Below are 26,839 nucleotides of genomic sequence, written 5' to 3'. Positions count from 1 at the left end.
CATATAGAAAAGTTGGTAGAGTTGTAGAGTGAACACCCGAACTCTGATCCCCTTAATCTATAAAATGAGGGATGGGATTAGAGACTGTATAAGGTTTGTTTCAGTCCTAAAATTCTGATGTCAGGTGTTTAGACCAGTGCAGGGTTCCAATCCTGCTTTATCACTTTTTAATTATGTGGCCTTAGGCAAGTTACTTACATTTTTTGAAGACTTAGTTTTATTTTAATCTAAAAAATGGTAATGGTAATGATAGCATGTGTGTCTTAGGGTTTTCTTATAGATTAAATGAAATAAAACATGTAAAGATCTTAGCATGGGTCCTGGAATATGGTAAGCACCTCATGGTTAGCTGCTGCTACTGACACCACAACTAGAATAAACTAGAAGGCTACCATGAATATACTTAGCTGCAGAGTTCCTCCAAGGGCTTCATGTTTCTTTCTCTGTCTTGAACAGACTTTTATTGTTATTCTTTTTCAATTTAAATAAAGTTAACTTATATATTTCCTCTGGATTTAGAAATGCTTAGATGTATTTGTAGTAACTTTAGTGGGTGTGCTTTTTAAAAAAATATTGATTTTTTTCAGAAAGGATATTATATTAAAAATGAGGATCCATTTTAATTCCACATTCTCTTCATGATCTTTCACCTTCTAAAGGCAAAAAAACTTCATATTCTTTGTTCTGCAAATTATAAGGACTAAACTGAAAAATCAATTCTTCTTAAGAAAGGAGAAAAGAACTGTTATTAAGAAGTAAAGAACAGTCTGAGGATGGTGTGAGCAGATCAGTGGAACTATCGGAGATGTTGTTAGTTCCTTACTAAAAACCAAACCATCACCTTAGGCTGTTGATGATTCCCAGATGGAATCAATTCGTGGACATGTAGGGAAATACCTGTCAGCCTCAGCTCTCAGGATCTCTGCTTTTTGCTTTTCACTCTACAAATAAAAAAACTCTAAACTAAAAGTCCACAACTCAGAGCATAAATCCATTCAGATAAACACGGTATTAGGAAAACAATTTTACCATAAGACATGGAGTACTTTTAGCCATCCAAATATTGTATACTAAATAGAAGCATTCAACTAGAACTGTTAGAAGCCAGAGAGTACAATTTTTAACCCCAAAAGATGAATTGTATTTATATATAATAATAAATATTTCCAGAATGCTTGGGATCTAGAAATATGAGTGAACATAAGATAGTAATATTTAATCAGAAGTCCCTGATACACATGACCTTTGTCTTGAAGCAATCTGCCATCTCTTCAAGGGACTTGTGGGAAATATGGGCCTAGAGGACAGAGGCTGCAAATATATACTTGTTACTGCTGTGGCTCCAAACGCTCATGTAAAACCTCAGCATGGAGGATTCCTACCCCTGCCCCTGCCCCAAGAAGCAGCCGTGGAGCTTGTACCAAGGCAGGCTGAAAGACCACTTTTCTTTTAAGCTCATTTCTAAGTCTCATGTCTGATTGCTAATGACAGGGAAAGGCCAATTTAAAGCAAGCCAGACCGTGGGCCCAGAAGTTCATTGGCTGGAACTTGTGTTTCAACTTGGAAGATATCCAGATCCTAAGGTTCCCTCAGCACATCAGATCCAGGTGAGTATAAAGGAAGCATGGGGCTGGGGTGGAGCACAGAAGGAACCAGGTCCTGAATAGACTGAATTCTACGCCTCAGTGGATGGAGACCCGTTGCCGCTAATGCTGTGATTAACACACTTCCATGCAGTCCCCAAGTTTACAGGTGAAGGCTCTGAGCAAGTCAGCTGGGGATGGGACAGCAGACAAAGGGAAGTAGGGGGGTTCCAGGCTCATCTTTGCTTTTCTGTTTTGTTGGCTCACCTAGGAATTTGAAAGTAAGGATGGCTGTGTTCTGAAAGGGATCCTGGGAAGAGCCTTCTGGAAATGCAGAACTTCTCCACAATCAGTCTGAGGTGGCGTTCTTCAGTTAGCCAAAGGTCTAGCTGAATTTAGAAGGCTGAGCAAGGCCACCTGGTCAGGTTGCCATTATTGCTAGGGAGTCTGATTGGGAATTCCACCATCTTTCCAGAGGAGACCCACACAGGTGTAACTTATATAGATTTACAAAGTCACAACGATGAAGGTTTTTCTTTTTTCTTTTTTTATAAAAGTTTCAATACAGAGTACTTTTAGGAAACAAACATCCAAAGTGCAGTTTAAATTGGAGAAGTTAAGCCAGTCTACTACCCAGCTTTTCAGGAATAAATGTATATCGCCTCTGACATGAATCATTCCTATAAGACACTAATTTTTTGAAAGTAAACTTCAGGCCTTGGTAAAACAGCAACAACAACAAAAACAACAAAACCTTCCAATAAATCAAAAGGTAGTATTGATGTCAATACTACCTTCAGAGAGGTCAAATCAAAGCTTCAGTCTAACCAAAGTATATATGTCTCACTTATATAATACTTATATGTACTTATATATTTATAATTATATTTTCTATAATATCTAGGCCAATTTTTCTAGAGTCATAGTCCACCAGAAATCAGGAGATGATGAATAGTAAGATTCTTTGTCAAATCAGTTATAAATTGAGACGGTTTGTGTTAGAACCACAAAGAGGACACGTGGTGGCAGAATTTACGTGTTATTTCCATATTATTTCTATCAGCCAAATTAAGTCAATAAAGATGTATTTGTTGCCTACCCTCTGCCCATTATGCTAGGTGGTCAGCATAGAAGACAGTCCCTGGCTTCAAAGAGTTTTACAGCTTGTTAAAGACCAAACTTAAACACAAAACAAGTATGGTTTAGAGATGGGCTCCAAACTCACTGGTGTTGTGACCTTGCTTAGTTTATTTATACCTCAATAGCTGCATCTGTATAATGAGAATAATAATGGTATCTGTCTCCTAGGGTTTTTTTTTTTTTTTTTTTGTAGAGGCAGAGTTTCACTTTATCGCCCTTGGTAGGGTGCCGTGGCATCACACAGCTCACAGCAACCTCCAACTCCTGGGCTTAAGCGATTCTCTTGCCTCAGCCTCCCGAGTAGCTGGGACTACAGGCGCCCGCCACAACGCCCGGCTATTTTTTGGTTGCAGTTCAGCCGGGGCCGGGTTTGAACCCGCCACCCTCGGTATATGGGGCCGGCGCCCCACCGACTGAGCCACAGGCGTTAAGAATTAAATAAAATAACTTACATAGAGTCATTACATTTGTTCCTGACATAAATAAATGCTCAATAAATGTTAGCAATTATTGTTAATATTATGAAACAGTCCCACAGAGCATAGTGTCAGTGCTAGATTATGTGAAAGAAAAAAAGGTGATATTAAATGCTCTGAATATGTCAAAGCCACTGCTTAAGTAGAGCAAGGAGTTAAACTACTTGTTTTCAGGAAGAATACAAAATTTGAAGTTGTTAAGATTAAATATAAGCTTGCAAAATGAAACATGTCATATTTTATTACTCAAGTGAATAGTCTGTATAAGTCTCATTTATAATGTGTATTGTACAGACTAGAAACTCCATGCTTTATCTGAATCACTCTCTTTTTTTGCAGAAGTACATTCAATGGAGAACACTTTCATCTTTCCAACATTAAGATATCCAGGAGTTCAGGCCCCAGAACTGTTGTGATAAAGACGCCCTCCTTCCTGTGCCTGCCACTTCCTCACGGTCACATTGGATGTGCGCCTGGGAAAAGATCTTCTCTTCTCCACTACAGGTCGGGAACATAGTTTGGTTTCTACTTCCTTTATTCCAATTTCTTAAAAACTATATTGCTTCTAAAAATTGTACCACTAGTTACATCTGTGAGAATAGGCAGGATAAAAGAAATGGGAAAAGTCCACGGTTAAAAAAGCAAAAGTCTGAAGTTTGACAAAGTTAAATGTTCCCCTTGGGGCTGACCATGAAATTTGAATTCCTAGCCTGCAGCAGCAGGAGAGGTGAAAAGTGGAAACAAGGAGCTACCTGAGAAATACAGAATGAGTGTATTGTTCGTAGCAGGCATGATACTCACATAGTTACAAAAGTCAAATGGTCAAAAAAAAAAAATCTTTAATCTAGAACTAAATAAATAGGGGAAATGTTATTTGGGCATTTCAAGGTCACTCAGTCACTGTCAAATACAGTCCTCCTTCCTGTCCACCCCTCTTCTCTCTGACTGAGATCTAAGCCCCAGAAGGGTTTATCCGACACCCTGGCATCCAGGGAGGGCATCCGAGCTGTCTTACACCTCTGGGGGCATTGGTTCTTTTAGGCTCAGACCACATGTGGCACATGTTCCCCAGAAACTCTGCATTTAACTCTCCAGATTTGGTACCAACTATGGCTCTTGTTGGGACTTGCTATTCAGAGTGCTTGCCTAAGAGGAGTCAGCATTCCTGAAACCAAGCTAGTCCTTGGGAGCTTTGGTGGCTTTCAATCCTCAGCAGCCTTTAGTGCCGATCTGGATTTCTTGGAGATCCCAAGAATGTAGGTGGTGGAGTGATGTTCCTCTCAGAACTCGCTCTGCTGAGAGGGCCAGCTGCCAGCTCCCTCTCTACTGCAGCTGTGTGCTGGTGGGGGGCACACAGAGACTGTTGATTTCCAGAGATCTATGACAGCAACCAAGGCGCAGCTCCCCTCTGCTCTCAGGCCCCGGCCTACTGAAGAATTTTAGCTCCCTCCTGCTACAGCTGGCTGCTTACCCCAGGGAGCAGGCACAACAGTGGCACGCCTGAGGGAACCCTACTCATATCATAGACATCATTGATGTGGACATCTATTGTGATGATTTTCTGGAAAACAGAAGTCATACGTCTTGAGGAAGAAGTGATTTTTGTAATACAAAGACACCTCATGGACACAGAGTAGCCCACATGCCCTGGCCAGTATGGAAACCTTTTTCCTCCTCTCTCTAGTTCCCTCTACTCAGCCCAGAATCTCCTCTGTGTGGTGGGAAATTGTCTGTTACATCAGCACACTTCTTCCCCACTCTCTAGCTTATTGTTTAAATGCCATGCTCTTGCTTAAAATCCACTCCCTTCAGCTCCTTCACTCTAAGCATTTTGTTTTACAATACCTGATTTTTAAAGTGAAAACTCAGCAGTATCAAGGTTCTAATTTGGAAATCAAAGCTGGAAATTTGGCTCTTTATTTGTGCTGGACATGATGTCTTAGCATGGACAAAAGAGAGCCTGGTGATGAAAACATGAGAAACCACAGCTCTCGGCTCAATGGCGGTTGATAAAGATCCCCTGTTGTTCTCCACACTTGTTCAACTAGCAGAGCAGAGAGAAAGGCTTTGAGAGAGACGCTGTCCAGTGACAACAACAAGGTGCCATTGGTGGAATGCAGGCAGAGACTCCCTTGTGGATGTCTCCTAAGAGCTGGTTCAAAGTAGGACAGATTTGGACCCAGAATCAAGAGTCATCACAACAATCCTGTCTCAGTTCAGGTTCTGTTTAAGCATGTCACACTTTGAGACGTGACCACTGGCATCAAGCTGCCAAACAGATGGGGCTTAGCTCCCCAGCCTCACTAAGGGATACGTTAAGTGTGCAAACAGGATAGAGCAGGCAGCAGGCTACCTGTGACCCTTCATCTCCTTCTTACCTATTGGAAATCACATTGCCAGATGTTTCTTCCTTAGAGGAGAGGAAGATGTGAAATAATAATCACTTTTCTACAATACCTCTGTGAAAGCATCCAAGCTCCAGCGCTGCTCGGCTGGCAGCCTTGGTTTTGTGAAAAACACAGCCCCGCCTCTCTCAGCTTTGTTTTCTCTGCTTTGTTCATCACCTCCTACCTCACCACCGATTTACACAGCTAAGCTGCATCCCCCCGCCATACCACCTCCACACCAGCCTGGCAGGGAAGTGAGGTTTCAGAGCTTCATTATTACCTGTAATTCCAGAGAACTACAAAATCCTGCTGTGTTGTGACTAAGGTTTGCTGTGTGTACATAACAGTCTTTTTAAGAAGATAAAGATTAGAAAAAAGAAGAAGAAGAAACGGCAGAAATCCTATAATATTTTACCTATTGTTTCTGCAATCTAAAGAAAATTTCTACTAATCTATGGAAACAAGCAACTAGTAATGCAGCTTTAAAGGTATAGTTTTTAAAGAGAGTGGGTAGGAAGTCATTGTTAACCTTCTCTTCCCCTTCATTTAGGAAGGCCGAGTGTGTAACGAATCTCTGCAAGGACAACTTCCCTTTATTGCTGTCCTCTGAGTTCATGCCAATGGAGTCCTTTATTTGGGAAATGCCCCCATTTTGGATTTATTTTTTTATTCTGGTAAATATAGCTGCTTGCAGAAGAGAAGAGAAAAGAACTCATATGTATTGAGTGTCTAACATGTGTGAGCTGTGTTGGATGCTTCACATTTGGAGTTATCCCCCAAAGTTAGGAGGACTATATGTTAGGACGCCATTTTAGAGGTAAGGAAAAGGAGATTTTGAAAAATTCTATAACTAGTTCAAGTTAACATAGCTAGCAAGTAGAATTAGAATTCAGGACTGTCTCCAAACAGACAGTATGTCTGTTATATATGTCACCTTGAGTGGTCTAAATGGTCCAGCGCGTACCGGGTTCCAATGCATAGAAGTACTGTAGCATTAATTAGAAAAACACAACTCCCCAGTTCTCATTGGTTCACAAAATTTATATTTTCCCTGTTCTATCAGATGGTGTCACCCATCCTGTCCTCTCAGACCTTCCCACCAATTCTTAGTTTTTAAATATGGGTCTAAGCCTCTGTTTTCAGTGTTCCCATCAAACAGGTTCATGTGGTTATCTATAAATAGCACCAAAAGAAAGCTTTTAACACTTCTTTGTAGGTTTGTCTTTTAATGAGGTCACTGTGTTTCTATATTAATGGCTAGAATTACTTCAGTAGTACTTGCTACACAGTAGAGACAGATTTAGTTTTCTTAGTCCAATGTTATAACGTCTCCCCCCACCCATACTCACATCTCAATCCTATTAATTTTTATCATGAAGAAATGGTCAGCTTTCAAACATTATCATAAAGGGGACATGTGATTATATTGCTCAGGAGACAAATGCTACCCAGGTAAATGAATTTTGATAAATTCATTTTGTTAAAACATGGCTAATGCCATTTGTAGACAGCATCTCCGGAGACACCTGTTAAAATGAATGATAAATTGTGAGCTATTTTGATGCGTGATCTGTAAACTTTATTTGTTCATTCATTCTTTTACTCATTCAATTAGCTGGTTGTTTTGTTTTCCAAAGATAATCATTGTCTGGAATAATGGCCAGAAGTATAATACCACATATACTTTTTATTTGATCAAGCAGGTGAAATATTAGGACTTTTAAAAGCAAGTGTGTTGAATTTGGAATGGTGGTTCATCTGAAGGGAATAGAATGCTGCTGCTGAATACTGTGGTGGGACCTAGGAGTCAGCTTCATAACCAGCATTGCCTTTGCCTCCTGATTCTGAAGCAAATACTTTGAAACAAGCTTGAAAAACACTGTTTTAAGCATTTAGTCTCCAAAGTTGGAAAGTTTGGACGTTGGCTTACTGAGGTCTAGATCCTGGTCCTTCCACTTTCCCCATGATTTGAGCAAGTTAAACAACTATTCTGTGCCTCAGTTTCTCAAATAAAAAGGAATGAATCTAATTCATGTGTTAATCCACTTAAAGCACTTAGGGGAATGCTTGGCACATAGTTGGTGCTCAATGAATGTTAGTTACTGGTAAGAACTGCAAAGAGATGTCATTGCTCTGGGACTTCTTTGAAGCTTCTTTGAACTTCTATTCTGGGACTTGTCAGCCCTGAATAGACCAGAGATCCAGCCACATGGTGAGGCCCATACTTGTTCAGGGTCATGACTCTACTATCCTGGGTGCTTCTAAAGTTTGTTTTGCCTTAATTCAGGACTATCAGGGACAAAGGGAAAATGTGGTGAGGTTGGCCTGTGGTGAAACATCCTCCGGGGAACTGACAAGGAGAGTTTTCCCAAATCAAAGTGAAGCAAGATTAAACCAATATGCCCAGAACAAGGTACTGCAAGGTGAATCTTGAACGAAATGTTAGTTTATTCTAACCTAAAAAAGCATATTTTCTCTCTTCACCTTTCAGAGTCTTCTTGTGATTGTTTTACATATAATGTCTAGGTTTTTCATAGTAGTTACTGGAGGAAATGGGGAAAATATATCTACTTCTTATTTCCAGAAGGCAGATGTCTTCTAAAAACTATCTTTACAATGGAAAATTATAACATTGTATGTTTAATACACTGAGTGACTAGCACACTTTAAACCATATGCTACGGAATGAAAAGTCCTGTTTTCTGACAAGAAGGCCAATAATTATACAGCTTTTCTTGAAGTAGTAGGATATCCATAACAGGTCATTTCATTAAAAAATGCTAATACTCACTTTGTCTCTTGCTTTATTTAAATAGTCGACATATGGCTATATTCTCTCTTGAACACACTGATGGTAACTAATTTTAACATTATTATTATTATTACTTTCTCGTAACAGAAGGACAGAGCTTCTGTTCTTCTGGTTTTGTGACTGTGAAGACCTAGAGCCCCACAGTCCCCATTCTGCTTGTTTGCCTCCTCCTCTCTCATACTTCACACTCTGACTCTACCAGAAGGCCAGGGTCCTACTTTGTCAAAGCCCCTTCACAAGGAGGGGCTTTAGCCTCCCTCACAACAGGAAATAATAATTTAAAAAGAATCCATCATCTATGGCCTTCCTGTCCATCTGCATGGCAATAGAATTATAGAATCAATAGATTTTAAATTTGCAACCTGCAAAAATAAAAAGGAGTATGGTTAAATTTTTCTGAAAACCTCCCAGAATCAGGAGAGAGCTCAGAACTTGTAAGGAACCTGTTAATTTTTTTTTTTTAATGCTTAATTTGAAACGGTATATTCAAAATTCTTTGTCCTTTCTCTCTATATATTAACAAGTAAATTGTCTTCTATATTAGTTTATCAGTGATTATGTTCCAAATCACATTACTATGCTACAGAAAGTTCATCCAATTAATTTAGTCTTTTATGATTGTAAATGCCTCAAGTCTTATAGTTCAGTTTAATGCAGCAAGCCTCTATCCAGGCTAAGGCGGATAAAAGATGAACAAGGTATACCCTTACCTTCGGGGGTTTATAGTCTGGTAGAAAAGAGTATTAAAGTATATTAAATACTTTATTATATATTAATATATTAAAGTATATATTTAGAGTATATATTAAAGTAATTCTAATATAAGGAAAGTTTTGGTAAATTCTATAAAAATTATTATACAGGAATATATGATCTATTATGAAAACAAAATGTTTCCAAATGTTTCTGATTAATCCAAGATGTTATAATCTCAAAATTGTAAAGCTAGCAGGCTATTTGGAAGTCATCTAGTTCAAATCCCTCATTTGACCAATGTGGAACCTGACACCTATAGAGGCCTCGTGATTTGCTCCAGGACACGTGTCATGAGCTGCTAGTCTCAGATCTACTTCCACAGTCCCATTCTTCTCATGACACCAAGGTGTTTTTGGAGTCAGTTTCTTAGTGCAATGAGACACAAAAGAAGTGCTTCTTGATGAGGATGATGATTTAACCCAGAAGCTACACACCACCCTTAACTTTTTATTAATCTAGAAAAAAGATTTTATCTAGCAGAAATTGTAATTAAGATAAATGTTGCTACATAATTCCTCAAATATATTTATCCTCACTCAGAGGAGATAGTCACTAAGAAAGAGAGAGACTCTGGCACTGTGTGTGTGTGTAGAAAGCAGAGAGTGAGAGAATGTCTTGTCTATTTCCTGGGCATTGGGATTTGCTTCTTTCCAGATGTGTTTCTCTTTATATCCTTATATGATTCAGTGGAATCTGCACTTGATCTTAGCCAAAAGGCTGAGAAGTGATGATTCAGTGGAATCTGAAAAATTTATTTCCCTGTTAACATCATAAGGTTAACTTCTTGGAGCATTGATAATGTGCTGGGCTCTTTGTGGAAAGATAAGTAAATCACTTAAAACACATTTGCTGAGCACCTTTGATATCCCAGGCACTTTCTTAGATGCTGGGAATCCAAGGGTGAACAAAACAGGCAGAAATCCTTCTCCAAAGAGGCTTAAATTCTAGTAGAGGAAGGCAGACAATAAACATGTAAATAAGGCTTGGCCCTGCAGCTCAGTGATTAAGGTGCTGGCCACATACAATGGGGTTGGCGGTTTCAAACCCGGCCCAGGCCAGCTAAACAACAAAGACAAATGCAACAAAAAAATAGCTGGGCATTGTGGCTAGGTGCCTGTAGTCCCAGCAATTTGTGAGGCTGAGGGAAGAGAATCACTTAAGCTGACGAGTTTGAGGTTGCTGTGAGCTGTGATGTCATGTCATGACACTCTACCTAGAGTGACATCATGAGATTCTATCTCAAAAAAAAAAAAAAAAGAATAAAAGAAAGCGTGTAAATAAGATAACCTTAGTTATGGTACAGGCTATGGAGAAGATTGAACCAGATAGTATGGTAGAAAGAGAGTGGGTTTGGAGTTGGAGAGGTTTCAGCTAGTGCAACTGCTGCATGACGTTTGATATTTGAGTAATGAGGGGGCTGCAGCCACATGAAGATATAAAGGAGAAGTTTTCCCAAAAGCACTGTGGATGGGAGTGTGCCTTGCATGATCAAGGAACAGAAGTGGTAGTCAGGTGGTAGCTGACACCTGAAATTTTAGCACTTTGGAAGGCCAAGACAGGAGAATCATTTAAGCCCAGGAATTCAGTACCAGCCTAGGAAATATAGTGAGACCTCATCTCTACGAAAATTTAAAAAAAAAAAATTAGCTGGGTATGGTGGTGCACACTTGTAGTGCTATTTGAGAGGCTGAGGCAGGAGGATTGCTTAAAGTCAGGAATTTGAGGTTTCAGTCAGCTGTGATCATGCCACTGCACTCTAGCCTGGGTGACAGAGAGAGACCTTGCCTGGGTGACAGAGAGAGAGCTTGTCTTAAAAAAGAAAAAAGAAAAAAAAAATGGGTGGCTCCTGTGGCTCAGTCGGTAAGGCGCTGGCCCCATATACCGAGGGTGGCGGGTTCAAACCCGGCCCCGGCCGAACTGCAACAAAAAAATAGCCGGGCGTTGTGGCGGGCACCTGTAGTCCCAGCTACTCGGGAGGCTGAGGCAAGAGAATCGCTTAAGCCCAGGAGTTGGAGGTTGCTGTGAGCTGTGTGATGCCATGGCACTCTACCGAGGGCCATAAAGTGAGACTCTGTCTCTACAAAAAAAAAAAAAAGAAATGGGAAGAAGGCCTGGGTGGCCAGGGTGGAATGGATAAGAGAGAGTGGTAACAGCAATGTCTAAAGGGGATAGATTGGATAGAAGCTTGTATGAGATGCTGAAGAATTTTGTTTGTTTGTTTAAGTATAATGAAAACCTTACTTTGGGAAAGATCACTTGATGTATGAGAGAAAGATTTTAGGGTTCAAAAGACAGAGAAGGGAAGAGATAATACTGGCATATAGACTCAAGCGTAGCAATAAAGAGGTTGAGAAGTGGTCAGATGGGAGAAGCGTCTTGATAGAGGATTTAACAGAGTTTTTTTGTAGGTTGGGCTCTTATAACTGCATGGCTAAAACACCCCAACTGGCCACAAATCTCAGATATTGGGTGTAAAGGAAAGAAAAGGTTGACTCGTAATTTTATAGCTCAAAGATTTAGGGGAGGTGGTGATGCGTTTTACTAATGTGGGCAAAGATTTGTGTGGAGGGGAGAACATTTGGATTAGGTGAGGAAAAGGTACAATCAATAGTTCTGTTCCGGCCATGTGAAATTTGGGATGCCTATTAGACATCTAATGACACTGTGAGCAAGAAGATAGTGCTGGGCTGGATGGTCTACGTTGGAGAGAGAAATTCAGAAATCATCATCATATGGGGGTACTGAAACCATGGGATGGATGAAATTATTTAGAGAGTACTTAGGGAAAAGAAGAAAATAGGGTTATGGAAGATTTGATGAAGTTCTGAGTCATTTTACTATTTAGGAGTTTATAAGAAGAGAAGGAACCAGCAAGGTAGAATGAGAAGAAATGATTATTGAGGCAGGAGAAAAACCAGGTGAGTGTGGGGTCACAGAAGCTAAAAAGAAAGATTTTCTAGCATGATGGAATGTCCACCATGTCCAAATATCCTGCTCTTAACATGTAGGTCTTTTATGACCTCAATGAGAGCCATTTTCAGTGGCTCCATGAGGAAAAAGTTGTGAGTAGAGTGAGCAGAGATCGGGAGGCAAAGAAAACAAGCAGAAAACTTGTTTTGGAGTTTTGCTCTGAAGAGGAGCAGAGAAATCAAAGTGGCAATTGTGAAGATAGTTTTGTTTTTTTTTTTTTTTTTAGATGGATCCATATCAGGTCATATTTGTATGGTGTTAGGAAAAACCCAGGAGAGAGAGTGAAAATGATGATGCTGGCGAGAAAGAGGAAAATAGTAGGAAGGACGTTTTGGGGGGAGTACAAAGGAAGGAATCCTGGAACATTTTTTTACATAGTGGGATTATCTGGCAGAGTTGATGGTCCAGCTGAGATTTGTGGTCAGTTCAGGTGTTTTAGAAGTCCAATAACAATATTCTTGCTTCCATCTCTAAATTAAAATGAATTGAGGGAAAAAACAATTTATTTTCCTTTGCTATTCCCCTATTCCTCTCAATAGGATTCAGTAAAGTTTTTTGTTTAATCTACCCTTCAAGTTGTCATCTTTCCTACGTGTAGGCCCAGTTCTTCTGGGTCTTCTTTCTTTTTGTTTTCCATTTTTGATCTACCAAAGATATTTAAAAACATGCTCCTTTGGATCTTGTCCTTTGGAGATGTCCGATAGTGAGTTCTGAGTCTGCTAAAATTATTTGTTACTGTGAAAATCTTATCTACCTTCATCTTCCTGAATTGATGATTCCTCTTAGGAACACTTCTCCCAAAAATATAATTTTCTGGCTTTTGTATTATTGCCTGCCCAGCTCCACTTTTGTTTGTATCACCTTTGCATGTAGTTTTCTCAGAGTTATAATTTATAAATTTATCAAACATTTTCTCTGAGGCAACTGCCTATTAAAAAAAGATTGCCAGTATTACTACAAATTTTTATACTTTAAAATTTGTTCAAATATCTATAAGCATTCTTTTGGAATTGTTTTAGTTAATTTTATGCTGTTATAATACCACAGACCAAATAATTTATAATGAATAGAAATTTATTTGGCTTATGGTTCTAGAGGCTGGGAAGCCCAAGAGCATGGCACTGGCATTTGGCAAGGGCCTTAGTGCAGTGTTATCCCATGGAAGGAGGGGAGAGGGCAAGAGTGGGAGAGAAAGAGGGTGCTGAATTCACTTTTATAATCAACATACTCTCACAATAAGTAGCTCACTCCCATGATGAGTTTAGTCCACTTATTAGCTCTTGAGGGCAGAGCTCTCTTATTAGGCCTCACCTCCCAACACTGTTGCATTGGAAATTATGTTTCCAACACGTGAACTTTGTGGGACACATTCAAACCTTAAATTTTACATTAAAAATGAGCAAAAAAAGTATTGAAGTCAAATTCTATACAAAGTTATCATATTAAGAAAAGAATAAGAAATAGAATAACATCATTACATGGTAGAAAATCACCCTGCAAATACATTTCCATCAACTGATTAAAACTACAAACTACCATTTTTAAAATGTTAAAAGACATTTAAAATGGTATAATACAGAATTAGACTCAAATAAGCTGACAGAGAACTTAAGAAAAAATTATAAATAAAAATCATTGTAGCTATTCTTACAACATATAATGGCAAAAGAAAAAGTAGAAAAGTTTAGGGCAGCGCCTGTGGCTCAAAGGGATAGGGCGCCAGTCCCATATGCTGGAGGTGGTGGGTTCAAACCTAGCCTCGGCCAAAAACCACAAAAAAAAAAAAAAAAAAAAAGAAAAGTTTAAAATTTAAAAAAGGATGAAAAGATTTAAGAAAATGACAAATAGTGACTATGTGCCAAGAAGACTCAGCATGTAGATAATAGAGGTATTTGAAGAAAAGATTCCAAGGAAGCAAACAGAATAAATGTTAGAAACTATAGTTTAATGAAAAAAAACTGAGAAACATTCAGTGAAACATTCCTGGGGAAAAAACCCTGTGTATTAGAACACCACAGTGTATCTTAAAATTTGACCCAAAGGACCAACATTTAGATATATTCTAGTAACCTTAGCAGAATTTAAAGGAAAAAATATCATTTATGCATATAGACAAAATCCAGCCAATCAACTAACCAAGCCAAAACACACGACATGTGTAAGAGACAGAATATTAGACTATTGTTAGACTTTTGACAGCACCACTTATGTGAGAAGAAAATGGAGTATTATATTTAAACTACTCATGGAAAGAAAAAATAGAGAAAAGATTTTGTATCCAGAAAAACTGACTGTTAACTATAAAAGATACAGACAAACATATACAAGAACACAGAAAATATTTTCCCCCTGAACATATCCTAAGGAATCTATTTAATAGAGAGCAAGTTTCAGCCAACCAAAGTGTTTATATAAATACTGATATGAGTAAGAGTGGTAATTATAATTGGTGAAGGCAGTATTACTATTGTTATTCAGAGGATTGTTGTGTTTGTAAGGTGGGCAAAGGCAAATGAGTAGTCATTGGATGTACTAATTCTATCATTCCCTATGTCTGTCCTTGAAAACCAATGTGGAATAAAGCAATTTTAGATTTAATATAGGAGTGGTTAAGTAAATCCCCATAGGATTAATTTTGAATTAGAAGTACTGGTGTACTTCTGAACATTTCTATGCCTGGATTGTGATCTTGAAATACCTTTTCCCACTAACAGAATTATTGAGGAAATAACTAGGAATTATTGAGGAAAAAACTGATTAGAGGTCCGGGATAGGAAATGTACAAGATGAGTCTAGAAAATGTTGTTATACCAGCTAGTAAGATGACTATCAAAGAGACTGCTATGGTAGTGTCAAAAGGGCACTAACGTCAACTGGAAGAGTCTCAAACTGGCCAAAGATGGAACAATCTGAGCTTTATCAAGGATGGAAAGCTCAATGGATTGAAGCCCATAGAATATGTTTAAATTAATGAGTTCATAATGATATAAAATTACTGATATTATTTAGAGGATGTCAGGGAATTAATTCATTATTTTGAACCTCCCTCTCTCCTTTTAAAAGGAAAGGATAAAGAATTTCCTATATGAGCTGACTATATAAGTGGGTACCCTAGGTAATCAAATAGTACATAAATGAAACATATATTTATAAACATAATCCAGCTAATAAGTGTAAAAAAATTTTGGAAGTAGAATTTTTCTATTGTCAATGAATTAAATAATGGATCTGACCAACAAGCCTCAGTGGCTGCTAATATCACAAGAGAGACAACTTAATTGCTTACAGAACTTACCAAAGGCACTTACCCTGAGTCTAATCAAGCCTCTGAATCCAGCTGCTAATTTTCAGGAAATACAGAGGATAGAAGAGTGCATTGAACTGCACCGTGAATGTACAACAACATCATCCAGACTATAGGAAACCAAGTCAATAGGTATGAGTTATTCAACAGATAAAATGCAAGAAAAAGAAAAAGATGGGAGGAAAAATAAGTAGATCAAAGCACATTTAAAAGGCATTGTAAATTTAAAAAATGGGCAAGATTAAAGTATTGAATCTAAAGATGCACACATGGTCAACAAAATGCAAAAATAACATAAGGCAGTGATTACTATAACAGGGAATATAAATGTTATTGTTGGAGGGAGGAAGCTGTGATTGAGATGGGCATGTGATGGGCTTCTGGAATGGTTGGCAAAGGGTAATTTCTTGACCTGGGTAATGGATGGCTATTAAGGTGTTTGCCTAATGATATTCACTAGGTCATGTGTTTGGTATGTGTGGTTTTCTATATCTGTTTTTTTTTTCTTATAAAAATCTAAAAGAAATTCTATATGGGTCGTGCTTTCTAAACTCAAAGCCACCCTATCCAACTTCACCGGGAGCCTCAAAGTGTTACTTTTCTCATCACTCTTTAATTTTCATGATCTCAGTTCATGAACAAGCTGGGGCTAATACACTGGGTGACCACACATTCTGATTTGCTAGGGACATGTCCCTGATTTGCCTGTAGTCTGGGAGTAATTAATAGTGCTCCTCCTTTCCAGAAGTGTCTCCATTTGGGCAATAAAGTGTATAGTCACTCTAATAATATTATTCTAATAATATTATAGAATAATATTATTCTATCTCCCTTCTGTCCAGGTTCAGGCCTACTGAGAAATAGTCCAGGAATAAGACTGATAGAGAGCAAAATGTCAGCTTTGTAATTGATACGGCAGTCAGAGAAGGCAGCCAGGTCTTACTACAAATTAGGCAGTGGACCACTAGTCATAAATAGCACTGAGCACCACGCCACCACTTTCTCCCCTCCCACCTGCAATGGGGCCTGCCCACCTCACGGAACAGCAGAGAAGTAACGGGTGGAAAGAAAGGCCAGTAGCGTTTTTCTGAGGTGCTTCCTCTGCGTCTAACACAAAAGAGAATATAGAATGCTCGTGAGAATTTAAAGATGAAAGGACATATAGCTGACCAACACTGGAAGAGAGTAGCGTGCAATTTTTCTTTATTTCACAAATGTGTGCAAAATAAATTCAAGTTAAGAAGGGTTTTGATAGTAGATTAAATAATGCATTATTATAGAGGTGAATATACAATGAGGAAAATGAAGTCATATTTAAATATGTAAAGTGGTTCTGAGTTTCCTAGGATTTTGACAATCATTTCTCATATATTTCTTTACTTTCCATTTTAAAATAATTTTATATTTACAACAATTTGCAAAAACAATGTAAAGAATATCTGCAAGCCTTTCACTCAGATTCCCAAAAGTTTACATCTTATACAGTGGTAGTAATAATTATTAAAATCAGGAAATTAACATTGTTACAGTGTTATTAACATACATCAAATTTCACCAACTGTTTAACTAACATCTTTTCTGGTACAAATTCTAACCCAGGATTACATGTTGGAGTTAATTATCCTGTATCCTTGGGTCTTTTAATCTATAACAGTACCTTGGAATTTTTTATATTATCTTTTTGTCTTTCATTGACTTTGACAGTTTTGAAGAGAATTTACCAGTTATTTTGAAGAATGTTACTCAATTTACATTTTTCTGATGTTTCCTCGTAATTCAATTTAGGTTATACACCCTTTTGGCAAGAATATTACAAAAGTGTTATTCAGTGCATTATATTGAGAAGCACATGGTATCAATTTATTCCATTACTGCTGATGTTAACTTTAATCACTTGTTTAAGGGGTTATCTGCCAGGCTTTCTCCAAAAAGTGAATCTTTTCTCCATTGTAATTAATATGCATTTATGGAGAGACACTTTGGGACTCTGTAACTATCCTATATCTCATCACAGAGAGAGAGATTTAAGCATTCACAGATTTTCATTCACAGATTTAAGCATTTATCAATGATTTTTGTCCAAAAAATGATTGCTGTGGTATCGATTTTTTATTTTCATCATTCCTTCATCTAACATTTATTAGTTGGGAATCTACTATACGGAATTTTTTTATTTTGAAAATATGTGTGTTAAGGGGATATAAATGTCTTTGTTACATGGATAGCTTTTATAATAGTTTAGTCAGGGCTATAAATACGCCCTCCTTCTCTCCTTTCCCCCTTATTATTGATTTCCAGCAATTTTTATTTCCTTCTATGCTCCTTTGTGCCCATCAATTAGTTCCAAATTATTAGAGAGTACTTGTGGTGTTTGTTTTCCATTCTTGAGATATTTCACTGATAATGGTCTCTAGTTCCATCCAATTACTGTGAAAGACATTCATTCATTCTTTTTATGGCTGAGTAGTACTCCATGGTATGTATATACCATAGTTTGTTAATCTACTTATGAACTGATGGGCACTTAGGTTGACTCCACATCTTTACATAAACATTCAAGGGCAGGTGTCTTTTTGATCAAATAAATTATTTTTTTTGGGGGTGTAGACATTTAATAGTGGGATTGCTGGATCAAATGGTAGGTCTAATTTTTGTTCTTTGAGAAACCTCAATACCGTTTTCCGTAGACGTTATAAGGAACCTTATTTATTTATTTATTTATTTATATCACTATGGCATTTTGGCATATAGGTCATCATCCTTACTCTCACTTTTTTCTTATTGTTGCTTGTTATCTTAGATCTCGCCATTGGGATCCTCTCCAAGTTGGTTACTATATCATTTTGATTTTGTTCCTAGTTGAAACAAGGATCTGCTAAATATACTGGTTTAGATGCTGAGAAAGACAGAAGATACAAATCCAGAACCTTCTGGATTTTTTTCCTTCTCTTTTTAAAAGCTTGTAAAGAAGCTAACTCTACAGAAGAGTAAGCTATCCCAAAGACTGAGCTTGGGAATGGACTGACCTTTCTAACAAGGCCATCTCATCTACCTTGATGTGCCACTGTTTCATAGGTGTCTACATCTCTCCTCACTCCTTTAATGTCTCTAGAAGTATGTGAGATGGCACAGGCCTGAGGTCCTCTGTCCCGTGTGCTCTCCGTGGCGTGTATATCTACTCAGGACCTGTGATTGCCTCACTGTAGGAGCAAGAGGATGGAGCTTATAACCTCTGATGCTTCCTTACCTATGAATTTTTCCTAAAAAACCATATCTTAGACTTATATCATATAGTGTATCTCTGCCTGGTTTTTATAACAAATCACCTAATGCAACTCTGTCATTGAGAGTATATTCATGTAATAATTTTAAAGAATATTAGAATTTTCCCCATGGTGAAATTGAATATTGTAAGTTCCTTACTAGACTCATATACACATTTAAGCTGTGTAAGTTTTAATGATATTATATGTGATATTCTATGCTGATGTATAGTATTTGTATGTTTTTATGGCATAAAAAAGAACTACTCAACATAATATTAAGAAGGAATGAAAAATGATTAAAAGTGACAGTAAGTTCAAGTAAAATGTACAATAAAAATTACCAAGTACAAATTAATTCAGGAGGCATTTTACATTAGATTACAGTCATTCCTCACTTAACAACATGAATGTATTTGGAGAAATGCATGGTTAGTGATTTCGTCATTGTGGAAACATCTTACACCTGCAGGGTAGTGCCTACCGCACAGCTGGGCTATATGGGACAGGCTATTGCTCCTGAGCTACAAACCTGTTCAGCAAGTTGCTATACTGAATACTGTACACGACTGTGTCACAATGGTAGGTATTTGTGTATCTAAATATATCAAAACATAGAAAAGGTACAGTACAGATATAGTATAAAAGATTAAAAACAAAACAAAACAAAACAGTGTATCTGGCTCGGCGCCTGTGGCTCAAGTGGCTAAGGTGCCAGCCACATACACCTGAGCTGGCAGGTTCAAATCCAGCCCTGCCTGCCAAGCAACAATGACAACTGCAACCAAAAAAATAAAATAAAGTTTGAGAAGCTATGTTCCTTCCTCTGTATTTAATCAGAACCTCTCTTTAAAAACAACAACAACAACAACAGTGTATCTGTGTAGGACACTTAGCAGGAACGGAGCAACAAGGCATGTGGGAGAGGGCGTGGTGAGTAAGCGTGAAGGCCTGGGGCGTTACTGTCCACTGCTGTGGACTTCATAAATACTGGATGCCTAAGCTACACTCAATTTATAGAAACCATTTTTCTTTCTTCAATTAATCTTAGCCTACTATAACTTTTTTAATTTATAGATTTAAGTTTTTTAAAGGCTTTGACTTGGGTGGCGCCTGTGGCTCAGTCTGTAAGGCACCGGCCCCATATGCCAAGGGTGGCGGGTTCAAACCCGGCCCCGGCCAAACTGCAACCAAAAAATAGCCGGGCGTTGTGGCAGGCGCCTGTAGTCCCTGCTACTCGGGAGGCTGAGGCAAGAGAATCGCTTAAGCCCAGGAGTTGGAGGTTGCTGTGAGCTGTGTGAGGCCACGGCACTCTACCGAGGGCCATAAAGTGAGACTCTGTCTCTACAAAAAAAAAAAAAAGGCTTTGACTTATTCTGTAATAACTCAGCTTAAAATTCAAACATACAGCTATATAAAAATATTTTCTTTATATCTTTATTTTTGAGCTTTATTCTATTTATTTTTTATTTTTTATGAATTTTTGACACATTTTGTTAAGAAGTAAAACATAAATACACACATTAGCCTCGGCCTATGCCAGTCAGGCTCATCAATATCGCTGTTCCACCTCCTCAGCTTGTTCCACTGGAAGATCTTCAGCGGCAGTCACATGCGTGGAACTGTCATCTTCTATGATAACAATGCCATCTTCGGGAATACCCCCTGGAGGACCTGCCCGAGGCTGTTTTATAGTTAACTTTTGTTTAATAAGTAGAAGGAGTACATTCTAAAGTAATTATAGAGTATAAAAAATACATAAACCAGTAACATAGTCATTTTAAAATCCTCATCAAGGATTATGTACTGTACATTCTTGTATGCACTACATACTTTTAAAGACAGGTAGCGCAGTCTGGTATGGAGCAAAATATGTGGTGGATGACTGTGTTTCAAGACGGGCTGCTCAGAAGCAGACATTAGTATGCATTTGCCACTTTTTATGACTAAACATTTTGTTCAATTTAATTGCTTTTCATTTTTTATTTTTTAGATAATAGGAATTTTTAAACGAGATTTTTCAAATATTGAGAATGAATGTATATATATGTATATATATATATATTTATTTATTTATTTTTGAGACAGAGCCTCAAGCTGTCGCCCTGGGTAGAGTGCTGTGGCATCACAGCTCACAGCAACCTCCAATTCCTGGGCTCAAGCGATTCTCCTGGCTCTGCCTCCCAAGTAACTGGGACTACAGGTGCCCTCCTCAACACTCGGCTATTTTTTGGTTGTAGTTGTCATTGTTGTTTGGCAGGCCCGGGCTGGATTCAAACCCACCAGCTCAGGTGTATGGGGTTGGCACCTTAGCTGCTTGGGCCACAGGCGCTGAGCCAAGAAGGAGTATATTTTTTAAGGTCTCCCTTTAAATGTGTCAAGTAACTTATAGACCCTAATGAAATGTTGTATTATTGTAGGGGCATTCTGTTACGGAGAACCTTGAGACGCGGCATTGTAAAGGGGCCAGAGATTTTTGTAAGGTAAAAGGAAGCAAAGCAATATGTTAAAAGGGAGAGGAGGAAAAGAAGAAAACACATTTCCAGGAGGAAAATTTAACACCCATTCAGAGCTAAAATCATATTTGGTTCTGAATTTGGGGCTGAAAAGTAGAGAATGCAGTCTCAATATTTGATGAAATTACATGGTATTTGTTTTGGTGTGGACTGGTAGGCGAGGAGGAGTTGCTCTAGAAATCAGGTAGACCTGGGTTTAGTCCAAGTGCCACCACTCATGAGTTGTGTGACTTTAGAAAAGTTCCTGAACCTTCCTGAGTTTTATGTAACATGGCAGGGTTTGGGACACCAAATTGCATAATACTAATAAAGAGCTTAGCACAGTGAGTAGACTGTAAAAACCCCTCTGCTGAGTGTGAGCTATTGCCATTATCTGAGACCAAACAATTGGGCAGTCACTTAATTATACATTTAATATCAGTCTAAGACTATTAGAATGAAAGTGATGCCAATGAAAATGATCAATAGTTTTGTGGTTTTACAGAAACATGGAGCAGGCTCATTTACATACATAAATAAATCTGAGATTTTAAAAGCTTCCTGCCTGGGGCATTCTAAAGGATCCTGCTTCTCATATATCATAATTAACTCTGGTGTAACCACTGAGCTGAAGCTGTGGATTCATTAGTGCCTGAAAAGCTGACATTTAAAAACTGTGTGGAGACGGTCTGAGGGTGGAAGAAGGTTACATTGAGGTAGAGCAGAACTGCTGAGGAAAAGGTGTTACCTTTTTTCACACAGAATTTGACTGTGCTTGAAGTTCAAATGAATGTGGGTTGATTGAAAATGCCTGGTGGTATTGCTTAGCTGGTCCTTAAAAAGGCTTTTGAAGACTTGACTTTAAGCTGTAACATTTGAGCCTGTGAAGCCAGGTGCTTTCGGGGGCTTTCTGTGGGTAACGTCCTTCTAGAGCCTGGGTCATAACTCATCAAATATTATTCTAGTGGCCTGGAAGAGGCAATATATCTCAGAGTATGCCCAAGGGATATACTGTAATGCCAGAGGATCCAGTTCAGTAGCCAAAAACATATTTAGAGTTTAAAATGAAAATCCCAATGGGAAATCTGTGATTTAAATACATTTCTAGATGGTCTGCCTCAAATCAGCTACCCTCAGCTCCCAAGCTGTTGATGCTATGTATGCTTAGAACAGAACAAAGTTCGTGTGGGGATAGAATTATTACTGATTTTGCTTTTTAGTGTAACTATTAGCATCTTTATCGGAGTGACAGCTGCGGAATCCTGGCAGTCTGAATTGTTTTGGTGTTGTAGATGACGATGCCACGCCTGTTTTAGTGTATTTTTGCATTTTTCCATGAGTTGCCTTAAGTCATTAGTTTAGTAGGATATTGCCCTGGCTAGTATTTAACTGCTCTTAGGATTTCTGGAAATATTTGAAGCATGGGACAGGTGTGGCAGCTTTGGCGCCGTGTTATTCTCCCCACACATGATCAGAGCAGCAGTTCAATTAAGAGGTAAGTAAGCCTTCTTGAGAAACTACCACCTGCTTGGGGAATGGGGCACTGTTGTGTGGAAAACAAGAGCAGCCCTTGTGGTGTTCTATTTGAATTCACCTGCCTGCTATTAGATACTCTCCACTTTTCACCATAGGAAGAAAGTAGGAAGGAGAAGAGGGCAAGAGCTGAGAGAAGATGCTGAGAACACACAGAGCAGGCGACAGCCCCTAACCTTGAACTCAAGCACTCCTTTCCTGACCTCAAGCAGAAGGCTTTTCAGGGGTTCACACCTTCCCTTTTGTCCCAATGTCTATCTCTCTTTCTTCTGAAGGTTTCTGATGGTGGTGAAAAGAAGCAAAATAAAAAATTAATAGGACAGAAGTTTAATTTTCTCATTAAGGAAAAAGACAGAGGAAATACGAACTTTTAACTTCAGATTCTTTCTTTTGTAAATTCAAAAGAAAGATTGTGGGGCCCACAGTTACTGCCTTAGTGAGGAGACAAGTGAAGATGCCAAATTCTTGACTTTCAAATTTGAATATGCTTGTTGATGCCTATGGCAGAATCAAGGACTTAAATTGGAAAAGTTCATGGTTTTAAAAGAGAAAAGTTAATTTGAGTTTCAAAAGATTAAAAGACTAAGGGATTCAGGACACAATGTTTATATAATAGATATCAGATTTGGAAAGACAGCGTGAGATGACAGCTGATTCTTCCCCCCAAAAGGCTGGAGGTAGATACTGATATGGTTCTAGGAGAAAAAGTGCCCCAGCCCCCACCATGAACTAGCAGCGATAATAATACCCAGCCCACGTCATACTCGCTATGTGCCTAGTAGCATTCTAGTGCCTTATGTATTTTAATCCACTTACTCTTTCCCACAACCTTATGAGATAGATCCCATTTTGCAGGTGAGAAAACTGAGGTGCAGAAGAGTCAAGCCCTTGGCCCAAAGTCCCACAGCTAGTAACTGGCAGACCCACTGTTTGAACTCAGTTTGACACCAGAGTCCTTATTTAGCAGTGACCAAGCCCTGAATGAAGATGTGAGAAAGCAAAGACTGGTTGGTTCCAAAAGCAGGAAAGACCTGCGCCTTGTTCTGTGGGTGTGGCCTGCGGGCACAGTAAACCTCATGGGCACATGAAGCAGTTAGCAAAGCAGAGAGATCAATGAAGCAAGGTTAGGTAAGAAGGGCTCTGGCTATTTTGAGTGTCCTGTAGCTCAGAGAAGAGCTCACAGGAATTTTCGGTGTCACTGAATGGTTGTGGATGTGATTGAGAGAGGCTCTGATGAGGGCTGACTGTCAGCAGGAGCAGCATGGAAAAGTCAGACGCAGGAAATGCTGCGGAGATAGAGGCCCGTGACCAAAGACCAGCAGGTGGAGGTGTCCTCATCAGATGCCACTGCAGAAGCTGCCTCGCTCCCGCGATACCGGCAAACCCACAGAACTTTGCTGCCATCCCTAGAGAAGAAAAAGGAAAGCATGAAACCTTGAATTTATCTAATTTTCATTCCTAAAATGACCAAAGAACCAGTAATTCAAATTAAATTAGGCAGATTAGCTTTCCTGCTACAGAGAAGACAGAGCACGTGAGCTAGACATTAAATTCAATTATAGAAAAAGTAAAGGTTGTATTTTTGCATCCCCGCTTCTAAAAACTGTCTTCAGTACATAATTCTACTGAAGTCATATGAATTCAGCACAAGAAGCCAGCACATGAACTTTCTGCCAGGTTTTCAAGTAGAAAAGGGCTTGCTTGTTGGCCTCTCAGCCCCCGCTTTGCATTTCTGGTGCAGACACGACTCCTCGACAAGTATCTTCTGCTCTCTTGCAACTACTTTTCCAGGGGTGGGACATAGTTGAGGGAAATGAAAGACATTTTGGTGCCAGTGTTTTGTTGGTTATGGACATCAACGTTTTCTGGATTAGGAATGCTGTGGTCATATTGTGACAGTAAAAGTACTTCATCCCCTGGCTATGGATGAGGCTACTGTGTTGGTTTACAGACCTTGCATTCCCCAGAGTGCCTTGTCGATTGGCGAGTTGTTCCTAAGTGCTCTATTTTACATTTGGATCCCTGAGTGAGGTGGAAAATCAAAATGAATAAACACACACATGCAAAGAAGTACTTGTTTAGTTACGCACTGCAGGACCCATGCATGCTTCATTTCTTTTTTCTTGTTTCTTACATAAAGTTTAAAAACTTTTTTTTTTTTTTGCCAAGGACTCTTTTTTTTTTTATTGTTGGGGGTTCATTGAGGGTACAATAAGCCAGGTTACACTGATTGCAATTGTTAGGTAAAGTCCCTCTTGCAATCATGTCTTGCCCCCATAAAGTGGTTTAAAAACTTTTTTTGCCAGAGAAATATTTTCTGATGCAAAAGGGGCCCCTATTTTTCTGAAAAGAGGGGGGGGGAAATCTCAGTAAGAATTTATTGGCCTTGAAAAGAAGTTTAAATGGCCAACGTGGGCTTGGTATGGACTCCTGAACAAAAAACAAGCAAATTCTTGCTGTTGCTGCAGTGATTTAATATTTGTTGGGAATTATCAATGCAACGAGCTCTATTTGGGACTTACCACAGAATTACTTCTTAGTTTTGTGCCTAGTAAACAAGTATGTTTGGAGTCTTTTCCATCAAAATGTTCTTCGTTGAACTTATGTGCATGCTTCTTTGCTAAATCAACCTGCTGGCTGGGAGCCAGGGGAAGCTTTAAGTTGTTCTATGACTCTACGCTACAATTTCTTCCTTATTGCTAAAATGGAGATAATATCTGCTGCAGACACATATCACAGAGATGATAGGGTAATTTGTGAGTTATTACCTGAAAAGTACTCTAAGTAGCTTAGGAGAAAAGAATAGTAAAGTTATTTGTAGATCAGCATTACTTTCACATTGCCAAGGGGAGCTCTCACCACATAACTGGTCTCCTCAAGGATACTTACTTAGGGCAGGAAGTAGTGATTCACAGGTCTCTGAATGCACCTCACATTTTCCAACACCTCCTTGTGCTGACACATGGAGCTGCAGGATGCAAGCAGTCCTGGTCCTCAGCCTGTGACATAATCCCAGCATTTTAGTTCTCTTGTCTGTCAATTCACATAATGCCATTCATAGGATTGCCATCTGGAGTAAGTCACTGAAGCAATTGGAAAGTCCTTTGCACATAAAAAAAAAAAATCCTACATATAAATGAAGAATAATACTTAAGCACATGCATTTTGAGTGCAGAGACAGGGGTATTTGTCTGTTCAACCCTTTATTTGCAGGAAATGAGTATGCTGCCTGAACTAAAGCTGTCTACAGCTTTTAAGACGACAGCTGTGAGATACTTAAAAACATATGCTCCTCCACATTTTCTCGGCATGACACTGCCAGATTGAAGATATAAAATGAATTTCAAAGAATTTCCGTGGTATTACAGATTTTGGAAGCTTTTTCATAAAGGACACAATTATTAACAGTCTATTATATTAGGCCCCTTCTATGATGTGCCTCCCATAGAAAATGCTACCAAAAGGAATGTGTGCAGTAGGTGACAGGGTTTCCTTGGAGAAGAACTTCTTTAGTCTACAGCAGGGACTGTTGTAGTCCAAGATCAGTAACAAGCCCCCCAAAGTAGCACCAATCTGAACATTGTTAGTTGGCCGATCATGGCTCATTTTCAATCCCTTTATGGTGTTACAAACATGATACTTTCCCCATGTTTTTTAAGTGTCCCACAGTGTCTGCACTCTGGATTGCTAGTCAGTGCCAGAATGTTATAGAGGCCTAGTAAATCCCAAAGAGCGGGTCACCACCACCGACGACGAGCAGACACAAATAGGTGTCTTGTCTCCTGCATTTTCCAAATTCCCCTCGTGTAGAGCTCAATGCAATTATGAAGCTACTTTCCTCCCCAGTTATGAATTAGGAGTATCTGACACATCATCAGGGTTTTGGGAGAGTGATTATTAATATTTTCTGTTATGTGTTAGTTGGAGGTTCTCTGACAGCAGATTCTGGGGAGCCAAAGGTCTTCCTGGGAGACCCAGACCATTCCTGTGGGATTGTCCTTGTTTCAGAGCTGCATGACCCTAGGAGCATATCCCTGATCAGTTAGCATGGCAACATCGAGCCAGCAGGGAATGGAGTGTGAAGAGGCAGAGGGGCAGGTAACTCAGGGTGCCAAAGCTG

This window comes from Nycticebus coucang, chromosome 11, assembly GCF_027406575.1.
Source record: "Nycticebus coucang isolate mNycCou1 chromosome 11, mNycCou1.pri, whole genome shotgun sequence".
NCBI lineage: Eukaryota > Metazoa > Chordata > Mammalia > Primates > Lorisidae > Nycticebus > Nycticebus coucang.
This window is presented reverse-complemented; position numbering follows the sequence as displayed.